We start from the raw sequence: 14,655 nt of genomic DNA, 5'->3' as shown, positions 1-14,655 counted from the left end.
AAAGGTAGAGAAAAACCGTATTCCCTTACGTTAGCATTCTACAATGCTAACGGACTCGCGCGGCAACGCGATCAAATTTTCGAATTCCTCCGCGACAATCTTGTAGATATTTTGTTAGTGCAGGAGACCTGTCTGAAGCCCTCGCGTCGTGACCCGAAAGTCGCGAATTACGTCATGGTTAGGAATGACAGACTCACCGCCTCCAAAGGCGGGACTGCCATTTACTATAGGCGGGCTCTGCACGTTGTCCCTCTCGATACTCCCTCGCTCTTACATATCGAGGCGTCAGTGTGCCGTATCTCGCTGACGGGACACCAGCCGATCGTCATCGCATCCGTTTATCTCCCCCCGGACAAGCCCCTCCTGAGCAGTGACATCGAGTCACTGTTCGGCATGGGAGACTCCGTCATCCTGGCAGGCGATTTAAATTGCCACCACACTAGGTGGAACTGCCATCGTACGAACGTTAACGGTAGGCGTCTCGACGCGTTTATAGACGACCTCACTTTTGAAGTAGTCGGTCCCCCAACTCCAACATGTTATCCGTATAACATCGCGCTCCGTCCGAGCACTATAGACCTGGCATTGCTTAGGAACGTAACTCTGCGCTTGCGTTCCATCGAAGCACTGTCAGAGCTCGACTCAGACCACCGACCTGTCCTTATGCAGCTCGGTCGCCCTCACAACCCAGTCACTGTTACGAGGACCATGGTGGATTGGAATAAGCTGGGCACGTGCCTAGCCGAAGCCGCTCCGCCAATCCTCCCTTACGGCCCGGATTCGAATCTATCCCCCGAGGACACCGTCGAATCCATAAACATCATTACCGATCACATCTCTTCCGCGATCATTAGATCTTCAAAAGAAGTCGATGTGGAGGACAGCTTCCACCGCATCAGACTATCCTCCGAACTTAGGAATCTCTTAAGAGTTAGGAACGCGGCAATCCGGGCCTACGATCGGCTTCCCACGCATTCAAACCGGATTCGGATGCGTCGTCTACAACGCGAAGTCCACTCCCGCCTAAGCGACGCGCGTAACGATAATTGGCATAGTTATTTAGAACAACTCGCGCCCTCCCACCAAGCATACTGGCGACTAGCTAGGACTCTCAAATCCGAAACTACCGCTACTATGCCTCCCCTCGTACGCCCTTCAGGCCAACCACCGGCATTCGATGACGATGACAAGGCTGAGCTGCTGGCCGATGCACTGCAAGAGCAGTGCACCACCAGCACTCAACACGCGGACCTCGAACACACCGAGTTAGTCGACAGGGAGGTCGAGCGCAGAGCTTCCCTGCCGCCCTCTGACGCGTTACCCCCCATTACCACTGACGAAGTTAGAGACGCGATCCACAATCTCCAACCTAGGAAGGCATCCGGCTCCGACGGCATCCGCAACCGCGCGCTAAAACTCTTGCCAGTCCAACTGATAGCAATGTTGGCTACAATTTTAAATGCCGCTATGATGCACTGCATCTTTCCCGCGGTGTGGAAAGAAGCGGACGTTATCGGTATACATAAGCCGGGCAAACCGACAAATGAAACATCTAGTTACCGTCCGATTAGTCTCCTCCCGACGATAGGAAAAATTTACGAACGGCTCCTTAGGAAACGCCTCTGGGATTTTGTTACCGCGAACAAAATTCTCATAGACGAACAGTTCGGATTCCGCTCTAAACACTCGTGCGTACAACAAGTGCACCGCCTCACGGAGCACATCCTGATAGGACTAAATAGGCGTAAACAAATCCCGACCGGCGCCCTCTTCTTCGACATCGCGAAGGCGTTCGACAAAGTCTGGCACAACGGTTTAATTTACAAACTGTACAACATGGGAGTGCCAGACAGACTCGTGCTCATCATACGAGACTTCTTGTCGAACCGTTCGTTTCGATATCGAGTAGAGGGAACTCGTTCTCGTCCCCGTCAACTGATTGCCGGAGTCCCGCAAGGCTCCGCGCTCTCCCCGTTATTATTTAGTTTGTATATCAATGATATACCCCGGTCTCCGGAGACCCATCTAGCGCTCTTCGCCGATGACACGGCTATCTACTACTCGTGTAGGAAGATGTCGCTGCTTCATCGGCGACTCCAGATCGCAGTAGCCACCATGGGACAGTGGTTCCGGAAGTGGCGAATTGACATCAACCCCACGAAAAGCGCAGCGGTGCTCTTCAAAAGGGGTCGCCCTCCGAACATCACTTCGAGCATCCCACTCCGTAGTAGGCGCGCAAACACCTCCGCCGTTAGTCCCATCACTCTCTTTGGCCAGCCCATACCGTGGGTCTCGAAGGTCAAATATCTAGGCGTCACCCTCGACAGAGGGATGACATTCCGTCCCCATATAAAAACGGTACGCGACCGCGCCGCGTTTATTCTAGGACGACTCTATCCAATGCTTTGTAGTCGAAGCAAACTGTCCCTCCGCAATAAGGTAACTCTCTACAAAACTTGTATACGCCCCGTCATGACGTATGCAAGCGTAGTGTTCGCTCACGCAGCCCGCACCCACTTGAAATCCCTTCAGGTTATTCAATCAAAATTCTGCAGGATAGCCGTCGGAGCGCCATGGTTCCTTAGGAATGTGGATCTCCACGATGACCTGGAGCTCGACTCATTTAGTAAGTATCTACAGTCGGCATCGCTGCGCCATTTTGAGAAGGCGGCACGACATGAGAACCCTCTCATCGTAGCCGCTGGAAATTACATACCCGACCCAGTAGACCGAATGGTAAACCGTCGACGTCGCCCAAAGCACGTCATTACGGATCCTCCTGATCCATTAACGGTGCTCTTAGGCACCACAAGCACCGGTCACCGTCCTCGTCGAACCCGTCGCTTGCGACGAAGGGCTCGACGAGCGAACTAACCCATAGACACAGCCCACTGAGTTTCTCGCCGGATCTTCTCAGTGGGTCGCGTTTCCGATCCGGTGGTAGATTCTGCGAAGCACTGCTCTTGCTAGGGTCAGTGTTAGCAACTCTCCGGTTGAGCCCCGCGAGCTCACCTACAAACGTTAGGGTGAAGCTGAAATAGCCTCTCAAGGCTATCAGCATAGGTAGGAAAAAAAAAAAAAAAAAAAAAAAAAGGTGCATCGCTCAACACCGGACGTCTTATCCGTTCGGCCACGACGAGTTTAATAATATAAAAAAAAAATAAAAAAAAATATAAAATATAAAAATTTCGGCGTTCATTTTTCGCGGCGAAAACAACTAAACTCATTTAATCACTGTACTATTCGCCGCGACTACCGCTCGACTCCGTGGCTTGCGCCGTCCTTATTCATGCATTTGTTTTGCTCGCCCGCCGCATCGTAAGTCGCCCGCGCGATTCGCTCGGTACATTTCGCCGGTCGCTTCGCCGGTCGCCGGTGCGCGTGGCTTGTTAGGTACATTTCTATGCTCTTATTTTAGTCGCTAGACGCTTCGCCGTTCGCACCGCGCGAATATTCGTATCGGCGAATGTCCCGTGGCCAGGCTGTAAGGTCTCAGTATAGTTACAACGGCTGCCCCATCCTCCAAACCGTAACGCATTACTGCTTCACGGCAGAAACAGGCGGGGCGGTGGTACCTACCCCTGCGGACTCACAAGAGGTCCTACCACCAGTAAAACCACCGTTCGCTCATTTATGCAATAAAAAGTTGTTTTATTAAGTTGTCCGTCTGCGTTGTGCTGCCAAAGACAATAGACGGTCATTGTCGGTCGATTAAAACATTACGTAAACGACGGCTGTTGTCCGCTTCGTTGAAATAAACAAGTCAATGTAATTCATTATGCCCCGACTTTGACGTAGTTTGAACAGGGTTATTATTTTTAGTCGAAACATCCAAAACGTACTAGGAAACAGTACTAGTGTATTATTATTTGATGCTTATGTGTCTGACCCTTAGGGAATTGTGTTGGGATCAGAGAGTTACTGGTGACCTGACCTGGTGATTGACAATAGATGACTGCAGCAACAGATGCTGGTCGATTATGACAGATAAATCAGCCGTAAGTTAATTGTTAGCTTGTTTTAAGTTCAATAGTTTAGATTAAGTTAGAATTTTTACTGGCGGTAGGACCTCTTGTGAGTCCGCACGGGTAGGTACCACCACCCTGCCTATTTCTGCCGTGAAGCAGTAATGCGTTTCGGTATGAAGGGTGGGGCAGCCGTTGTAACCATACTGAGATCTTAGAACTTATATCTCAAGGTGGGTGGCGGCATTTACGTTGTAGATGTCTGTGGGCTCTAGTAAACATTTAACACCAGGTGGGCTGTGAGCTCGTCGACTCATCTAAGCAATAAAAAAAATAAGTAAAAAAAAACAAAAAAAAACTGGAGGGGAAAAGCACCTCGCTCAAAAAGTTTTTTTAAGGGCCCATCGATGTGAATTAATCAAGCGTCTTATCCTTTACTTGATATGTTGCTCATAGACACTTATAATGTCTATAGGCTCTAGTAATCGATACTAGATGCTTTGAGCACATCCCTAGTGCAATAAAGTAAATTCAAATATAGTAGTATTAAATAATTGTCATAAGATAGTGACAAAAATACTGGATAATTTATTGACGTAGAAACAGGTAGCACCTACCCACTCCATGTGAAAATACGTCCTGCAATACTAGCACGCCTTTTTATATGGTAAATTAATCTGTCGCCCTCAGCTTTAGGTTTTTGAATTCATCATATTATCAGCACTGATTTACTAAACATTTTTCTCTTTAGATCGGATTTTTTTAAGCAATTGATGTTTTTGTGTACCACACTTCCAAATAATCGTGCTCCATACGTCCCAGTACTAAAAAAAAACAAACGTGTGGCACTCAGGAACTGCCGCGGTAAAGCTATTGCGTAGCATTTTTTATCAACTTATGCAATTATAATTAGACAATGATAATTTAATATTTAAACAATAATAAAACAAGACCACGCTATATTAAACATTAATAAAAGCAAAACCTTAACTGTCCCCTTCACACTCATAAGCCAAACCGCGCGAAAGAGAGATGGGCAGACTTTTCATGATGCGCATGCAGTGTGACGTCACGCCACGCGCTTATTTACAAACACTACAAAAGCGCAACGTGTGAATGTGTTGAACGCGAGCTACGTGGTAGGCGGAGTGAGGGGTGTAAGGTTTTTTTCGTTACGGAATTTCAGGATTACAGTAAGCCGCGCTCAAGGCCCGCGATAAAAGCTATGCAATTACTTAAAATCGAATTCGCAATAACACGTCCGTATGTAAAAAGTATATAAGTAACATATTTGTTTTGACATAAACATGAAAACTGTAGCATTTTATTAACGTAATCTTACCATAAGCACTTCGGCATATAAGTACGGGCCACTTAAATTCTATAACGATTTCCAATTTTAACACTAAACTGGTTCTTATTTTCATTGAGTGAAACATTAATTTCGAAATACATAGTAATATATAGACAAATATAGAATACACCGACCTTCGGGTTCTAGAAGTGTTCGCTGCTTACGACAGACATTGCAAAACTTATGCTCGTACGAAGGACCGACGCATACTGTATGTTAGTTTGCATTAAAATTATTACCTCCACGTTAAATAAATGAGATTGAAATAATTTTCTTTTTCTTTAACTTTTGATGTCTAATGATAATTTTAATGTTTGTATTGTGACTTTGAATCACGTGTTTTTAATAAAACTGCACAGAATCTTTTGAAAATAATCAAAAAACATGTGATTATTGTATTATTTATGTTTTAAATAATTTGTAATGAATTTGTTTTTATAAATAAATAGTAGGCAACTCGTTTTGAATACCGTCTATGAGTGAATAAGCTCACAGCCGAGTTGGTATTAAGTGGTCACCAATAGACATATCACAACGTGAATTATACCACCAACACTACACCGCCTAATATATTTTATATTCCAAATACGCACTTAAAATTTTCATACAAAATAAGTCGATATAAAATATAATTGTTTCGATCGCCCTATCGTGTTTTGTAATATGCGTTAGTAGATGATGATGCTATTAAAGACAGATGCGGGGGATTCGGTTAGTTCGATAAGACAAGCCTGATGGTAAATGGTATGTAAAGATCATGGTCATCGTCACACATGAGAATTAGAAATGCCACACCCAAATCGCCTACTGTTGAAAATTTTAGCGAATATTGTTAAAACATATTATTATTATGATTGAAAATCCAACAAAAGTTTCATAACTCAATTTAAAAAAGAATCGATGACGTCAGTAAGTTTCGTGAATCTAAATATATATTTATTTGGTGTACCAAAGACACAATTAGCGTGTCGGTGCTACATCAAATGGAAAAACCATATCATATCCTATTGAATACACTTTTTTATTTTACATTGTACAAATAAATTATTAAATATTTTTATGGTTTAACAATATCTAGTTCTGGTATACGGATTTAAATTAATAGAGTAGTGCTTATTTCTAATATTATTTATTTTTAGTAATAGATATTGTTCTATTAGTACATAGTATGTAGTAGTATCTTAGTAGTGTGGCGGGTAGCCATCATACAACGCAAGATAATTGACAGATGCCTGAATCTCGCTTACGACATTTTCAAGATAAAGCGCATATATACAAGTTCCGAACAACAACATTCGGACCGTCGGTCTACCGAGTAATATCACCCGCTCGGTGGAAGATCTTCCCTTTGTCGTATATATCCCCAAACTGGTGACCCCGACGTGATCTGAACACGCAACCTTCTGATTCATCATCAGCGCATCAAGAATTTCGGCTACCACAATCCCCGCATTCTCGCAGATAAAAAGTCATTGACAGTCGTCCCACAGCAAGCCAGCACCGCAGCCTCAACAGGACCATCGCAGCCGACTCACCGCGCTTCCTGGTCCTACGGCACGCAACTTTACTGCCTCATCACGCCGCTACAGTTCATCGCAGCCCACGACCGGATCATCAAAGCTTGGGGTAACACATCTCCGGCGTGGCAGCTCTGCATCACATGGACTACCACGACACGCACGCAACATTCAAGCTCAGTCTCGACTCACCGCAGACTTCGAGCAGCACTGGCGACATCCAGGCAGCATTCAGCTCAGTTTCGACTCACTGCAAACTTCGAGCAGCACTGGCGACACGCACGCAGCATTCAAGCTCAGCCTCGACTCACCGCAGGCTTCGAGCAGCACTGGCCCTTGCAAGCTAATCTCAGCACGGACAACGCTAACTAAAAATGACACGACCTCCAGTCTCGGAGGGGAGTGATGTGGCGGGTAGCCATCATACAACGCAAGATAATTGACAGATTCCTGAATCTCGCTTACGACATTTTCAAGATAAAGCGCATATATACAAGTTCCGAACAACAACATTCGGACCGTCGGTCTACCGAGCAATATCACCCGCTCGGTGGAAGATCTTCCCTTTGTCGTATAAATCCCCAAAATAGTATATAGTACGTTCCGTTGCAGTGCTAAGGCAATTATTATTTTGATTTATTTTCCCCATACTGTTAGTAACCTCAAGGGGATATATGATAATTAGGTTGCATCCCGTCAGTGTGATGTCTCCGTGTGGGAAAGTGAGGGAGGATCGAGAGGAAGGCGAACAATTAAGACTGGTCTCCTCTACTAAGAAGAGGCCTATTTGGTTGGGCGGTTAAAAAAGTAGCCACAGAATTTTATAGTTGAGATGAACGCTCAATATTTTTTTCTAAGTAAATATATATATCAAAACTAACAATATTCTCTCACCTGGGACCTTCTTACTGTGAAGATGAAAATCCACGTCAAATGAACTACAAAATCTACAAATCAAACTAATATCTTTCTATGTGCAAAATGTGAAAAAATATTTTTGTGGAAAATTTGACAATAGTTGCACAATGTTCAAATCCGTGTGGTGGTAGATTCTGCGAAGCACTGCTCTTGCTAGGGCTAGTAATTCCCTCCGGTTGAGCCCGTGTGCTCACTTACCTAGCCGGGCGTAGCTGGAATAGTCCCTTAGACTACCAGCGACAAGGTACAAAAAAAATCATATAAAAAAACTACTCAAACAAAGTTTGATCAACTGATATTTGAATGATACTGTTACGCCGGTAAGAGTAACGCCATCTATCGCCGAATAGTCGAACGAACATTTAAGGATCTAGTAGCACCTAGAACACTCGAGGAGTACAACGCCATCTATTGTCAGATAGCGGAAACACAATACTAAAGATGTGTGGAATATTCTCGATAATTCTAGGGATGTGGTATCGACTATAAAAGCGCTGCAGGGATGGCACACAGTCAGCAATCGGAACTACTCGAAGCGAAACAGCGAACGGATCACGTGAAGCGAAGCGGAAGAAGCGAATTGAGAATTTTAAAGTGTTTGTGAAGTGTTTTAAGTGCTCTAAGTGCAAATACAGTGTTAACTTGTAATTCAGTGGAATTTTATTCATCCCGAACCCCAGTGCGTAACAATACATTGTTGAAAATTAGCTGTCAGATACACAGACATATATAGCAATTAAAATGGTAAGTGAAGTCCAAAAGATTACATAAGATTTTTAACATTACTCTTTTGAAAAATTCTTAAGTTTCGTTGTGCGGTCTAGTTTTTGTGAATGAGGTTAATGTAATAACGCAATTTACATAATGAATTCTTTTTCAAGGTTTTCGTAGATTTTACAATACGTCCTGTAGTATGTTGTACTATCTAACCGCGTAAATGGGTACCACTATCAGTAACGCGTTCTCTATGATTAGTGCAAGTTCTTCAACTTCTCGATCGATTGATTTACTGGCGGTAGGACCTCTTGTGAGTCCGCGCGGGTAGGTACCACCGCCCTGCCTATTTCTGCCGTGAAGCAGTAATGCGTTTCGGTTTGAAGGGTGGGGCAGCCGTTGTAACTATACTTGAGATCTTAGAACTTATATCTCAAGGTGGGTGGCGTACTTACGTTGTAGATGTCTATGGGCTCCAGTGACCACTTAGCACCAGGTAGGCTGTGAGTTCGTCCACCCATCTAAGCAATAAAAAAAATCGTGTTCGAGCCTCCCTTCATTTGCCGCTAGGGGCGCTATTCCAACTTCATACAAATTTGAGTTAACTTTCACGCGATCGAGAAGTAATAAACTCCCACCAAAGCAGACAAATTTGAATTGTTGAACTATTGTTTTCACAAGTTAACATTTGTTACTGCGTTACGAATACTGGAAACGCACTCAGACATCGAATACCAAATATTTTTAAAGATATACTTCTTAACGCGCGTTATGAAAAATTGATAAGAGTGAAATTTTACGATGCACGCGCACCGTGACTCAAAATTAACAGAAATGAAGTTGCCCACTAAATCGCTCAATACAATACGACCGACGTAACTTGGCGAGTCTGAATATAGCCACAGGTGAACTTTCGCGCATGTACACTCGTAAAAAAAGTGTTATTAGCTTTCATTTTTTAAATTGTTAACAATAAATATTTATTATTAATTAATTAATATTAAAAAAAAAAAAAAAATTATAAAAATAAAGTATAACTTCTTACACGCGTACATAAGTACACGCACCCTTTTTATATGAAGATACTGACCCCGAATAGGAATCGAACTTGGATCTGTCGTAGACGTCGACGAGATAATCTTTAAGCGGTCTCATAATTAGCGGGTTTTTATGGCCTAATTACGCTTACAAGCTCAAGTTCATGACTGTACGTGTTGAGACTAAGTATTATGTGTACGTGATAATTACTGGTGCCATTTATGTTTGTAATAATCCTTGTCATGTGATATGGTCATGTCAATGTCACTTCGAATTGCTCTTTGCTATCTGAGATGGGCTGCCGAGTTCGGTAGTTAGGTAGGTTGGTTTCGGTAGGCAGCGGCTTGGCTCTGCCTTTTTTTTTTTTTTTATGATTGAAGGATTACTGGTGGCCCGGAGGCCTTTCCAGTTTCACCAGGACAGGTGGGCGAGCAAAGGCTCAGCCAGGAGGGGTGGGATTTGCTAACAGCTACCCGAGCGCCTCCGAAGGAGACCTAACAGCTCAAGAGCAGCTGCTTCGCGAATGAATCTACTACCGGATCGGAATCGCGACCCGCTGAGAAGATCCGGCGAGAAACTCAGCGAGCTGATTCATGGGTTAGGTTGCACGGCGAACTCTTTGTCGAGTTCGACGAGTACGGTTACCGAGGTCCCTAAGCCTGCTCCTAGAGCTGAAGGCGTCTAGTGCGAAGGTTATTGGATCTGATGGATCCGTAAGGACGTGTCTAGGGCGTCGACGGTGACTGGCTCCTGCATGATCAGGATTCGGGGAGCAGTCAGCGGCGGCTACGATAAGGCGATTATCATGACGCATAGCCTTATCGAAGTACCGTTCCGACGCTGACTTCATGTATTTCTGTATAGATTCGAGGCCCAGGTCGTCGTGTAGGTCAACGTTCCTCACGAACCACGGAGCTCCGACGGCTAACCTGCAAAAGCGGGATTGTAGAGATTGAAGGGTGTCTATGTGCGTGCGGGCCGCGTGAGCGAACACCACACTCGCGTAAGTCATGACGGGCCTTATGCAAGTTTTGTAAAGTGTCACCTTGTTCCGAAGGGACATTTTACTCCGCTTACAAATCATGGGGTAGAGTCTACCGAGAATAAACGCGGCACGGTCACGGACTGATTTTATATGCGGGCGGAATGTCATTGATGCATCCAGGGTAACGCCCAGGTACTTGACCTTTCTGGCCCAGGGTATGGATTGACTAAAGAGAGTAATCGGGGGTGTGAGATTCCTCCTCCTAATACGGGAGGAAATCCGTGTGGAGCTTCCCCTCTGAAAGAGCACCGCAGTACTTTTCGCTGGGTTGATGTCTATGCGCCATTTTCGGAACCACTGTCCTAGGGCTAGGGCTGCGCTCTGAAGCTTCTTCGCGATTAGGGACTTGTTTCTACTGGAATAGTAAACAGTCGTGTCGTCGGCGAATAAAGCTAAATGGGTCGGCGGCGACCGGGGAATATCGTTAACGAATAAGCTAAATAGGAGGGGTGAGAGGACAGAGCCTTGCGGGACTCCAGCTGTGAGAGGTCGTGGGGAGGAGCGGGTTGCCTCTACTCGATATCGAAAAGAGCGGTTCGACAAGAAGTCCCGTATGATGAGCACGAGACTATCCGGCACACCCATGTTGAATAGTTTGAAAATCAAACCGTTGTGCCAGACTTTGTCGAACGCTTTTGCGACGTCGAAGAAGAGAGCTCCCGTGTATAACGGTTTTGGTCGATTAAGCCCCACAAGAATGTGCTCCGTGAGGCGGTGCACCTGTTGAACGCATGAGTGATTTGTACGGAATCCGAATTGTTCATCGATGAGAATGCCCTTGGATGAGACGAAGTCTCTGAGGCGTTTGTAGAGCAGACGCTCATACAGTTTGCCTAGAGACATGAGGAGGCTAATCGGGCGGTAGCTCGTCGGATGATTTTTTGCTTTACCGGGTTTATGTATGCCGATAACGTCCGCTTCTTTCCACACCGCGGGAAAGATACAGTTCGCCATAGCGGCATTGAAAATAGATGCCAACATCACGATGAGTTGGACGGGTAGAAGTTTAATAACGCGGTTGGATATACCGTCGGAACCGGGAGCCTTGCGAGGACGTAGGTTGGTCACGCGGATTTAGTAATGGGATGCTAATGAATTATTGGGATGGCGCCACCTTTGGAGTTTGTTAGTTACTAATTACCGCGACTATCCAAAGCGTGGTTCTACCCGATCGATCACGCTTTACCGCTAGCTGCCTAGATGGCGGCACTTGTATATTGTGTGGTGCTTGAGCTTACGAAAAGCTACGTGAGCTTCGTCACCCCCTCCCGCCGCCCGCGTGCTTCCATCGCCGACGCCCGCACGACAGTCACTGGCAAGGTCTACAGGTGAGTGCAAGTTCTTTTAATTTATTGCCATTTTATTGCTGTGTTCGTGTAATCATTCGCCCGCCCGCTCGCTTATGTGTATTTAATTTATATCTTTAATTTGATTACTAGCTATTGTTTTACCGCTATATAGTTTTACCGCTCCGCTAATTATAAGTGACAAACATTTGTCACATACCGCTTAGGACGGCTATTTACACGCCTTTCTACAACCCCGCTTTATATGCTCCCGCCGCAGGAGGGCTATTTACACGCCCCCTTGCTACCCCATAGTTTGGTCCTGCGAGCCTGGATCAGATCCAGCTTAAATTTTATTTAAAATTAGAATTAATTTATGATTACCCCCATTCGCCATTTTGTTACAGTATTGTATTGTATGTAAAAATTAATTACATTCATCGCTATTAGTAATAATAACTCGTAACCGCATATTGAATTATATTTATTAACGTAGTTCATTTAGTGTTATTTTTTAGTCAGTTATTTCATAACTTCATTATGGAAAATAGACAACTAAAGAAACTTATCGCGAAGAATAATTTAGTATTTGCACAAATTAATGATTTATATAATAAATCAAAAAATATTTCGGAGTTTGATTCGGAATTAATTGAAACTTTTCTTGCCGAATCAGAATCGATTGATGACATGCGTGTTAGATTTGAAAGCAATTTGGATGATATCAATGATTTAAATTTAAAGCAAAACCCCGAAGTTGAGCCTGAATACGCAGCTTTATCGTCTTTTGACACGTTATATAATTACGTAAGACGCGCTCGTAACAAAATTACAATTGGTAATTCGTCAAATGTAATGAGAACTACCGCCGCCATAAATGTAACATTGCCAACAATTTCACTTCCTTCCTTTGACGGACGCTCTCTTGAAGGATGGGAAACATTTTACCAGGCTTTTAAAGCTAACATCCACGATAACCCGCAACTGTCTGATGCGCAACGTGTGCAGTATTTAATGGGCAAATTAACACATAGTGCATTAAAGTTAACCGCTGGTATAATACCCACAGGTGAAACTTATAATATTATTTGGTCGAATCTAATTAGTAAATATCAGGATAAACGAGCTTTAGGATGTCATTATCTGAATAATATATTAGATTTAAAAAATTGTTCACCTACCGCAAATAGTTTAAATATGTATATTGAAAAAATTTCATCTTCGATTGCCGCTTTGAAACAATTAAATTTACTTGATTTGACTGATTTTATTTTATTACAATGCTCACTGAGAAGGTTGGATCCTCAAACTTTACATTCGTTTGAAGCATCGGTTCGTGGTATTGAAATACCCACAACTGAAATGTTTATTAAATTCATACAGGATCAGATTAAAATATTAGAACGCTCTGCACCGAAGTGTAACATAGAGAAATCTAAAAATCACAAATCGTTTATTTCCAGTAGTTATAATGACCCAGTCCGCACTGAAAGGGTTAACAAACCGGTTTCGTTATCTACGTGCGATCTTTGCTCGAGCTCGCACCACACGCAGTTATATCGTTGTAATGAATTTAAAAATATTATTTCACCGCAAGAACGTTATGATTTTATTAAATCGCACAAGGGTTGCATCAATTGTTTAAGCTTATCGCATACATTAAAAGCATGTCAATCAAAGTTAACATGCAATAATTGTAAGAAATATCATCATACTTTGTTGTGTTTTGGTAATAAACGGGCGAATCGAAAAAGTAAAAGCGTACCCAGTCCATCGAATGACTACGCTGATATGGACAGGCAGGTCAGTCGGTCGCAGGTACAGGGAATTCCGAGTGATGCCGCGCGGCCCGATTACGGTCGGTCCCAGGTTCAATCTCAACCTGTTGTTCAGAGTTGTGATCATCATGATGCCGCTTCGAATACTTGTTTACACTCTAACAGAACGATACAACAACAAAATAATACGACCGCTACCACGTTGACTCACAGTTCGGAAATAAAATCGAATAGTAATATTTTATTATCAACCGCTCAAATATACGCTCACTCGAATAAAGGGGAACGTAAAATAGTTAGATGTTTAATAGATAATGGTTCCCAAAATAATTTAATAACTGTCAATTGTTGTAAATTACTTAAATTACCGATTATACCTTTAAATAATTCTTATATTAGAGGTATTGGATTAACCGCTCGCCCGATTCACGGATATGTTTATTTAAATATTGAATCTAGATTTTCTCCTAATAAATATTATATTCACGCTTTAGTAGTAGACTGTATTACAGATAAATTACCCGCTTATTTTATAAATTCCTCAAATATGAATCATATACGTAATTTACCGCTTGCCGATTCAAACTGGAACGTTCCAGGTGTGATTGATATGGTGTTAGGTGCTCAGTTATTTCCATATATATACTTAGGTAATCGTATAGATACTGGCTCACTAGCGCCACCTGCCGTAGAAACAACCTTCGGTTATGTTCTTATGGGTGACGTACCTGAAGTGAGTTACACCGGCATTATGAAACCGCAACATGATAATTTTTCTGTTATAAATGATAATAATACCTCTTTGTGACTATCTAGTACAGTTTATATTGATAATCCACCCGCTTTCGAAAATACTAAAATTCATTCTGCATTCACTTTAAATAAAACTTTCTCATCTATAACGCATAAAGACCTTGAGTCATTTTTACATAAATTTTGGGAATTAGAGGAGATTCCTCATGAGCGTCATCTTAGCCCTGAGGAAGCCGAGTGTGAAAACAAATATATTTCTACAATTACCCGCGATAATGATGGCCGAT

At 43.3% G+C, this 14,655-nt stretch overlaps 1 protein-coding gene across 1 annotated transcript in view; it reads right to left on the bottom strand.

Annotated features, from left to right (window-relative positions):
- The window catches only part of LOC101737339 (elongation of very long chain fatty acids protein 7), a 125,464-nt gene that overhangs the window by 101,513 nt on the left and 9,296 nt on the right, over nt 1-14,655 (bottom strand). The gene's annotated exons all lie outside the window — the stretch shown is intronic.

Source organism: Bombyx mori, chromosome 22 (assembly GCF_030269925.1).
Source record: "Bombyx mori chromosome 22, ASM3026992v2".
NCBI classification, from domain to species: Eukaryota; Metazoa; Arthropoda; class Insecta; order Lepidoptera; family Bombycidae; genus Bombyx; species Bombyx mori.
Note: the sequence above shows the minus strand (reverse complement) of the source record. Positions and strands in the feature narration are given on the sequence as shown.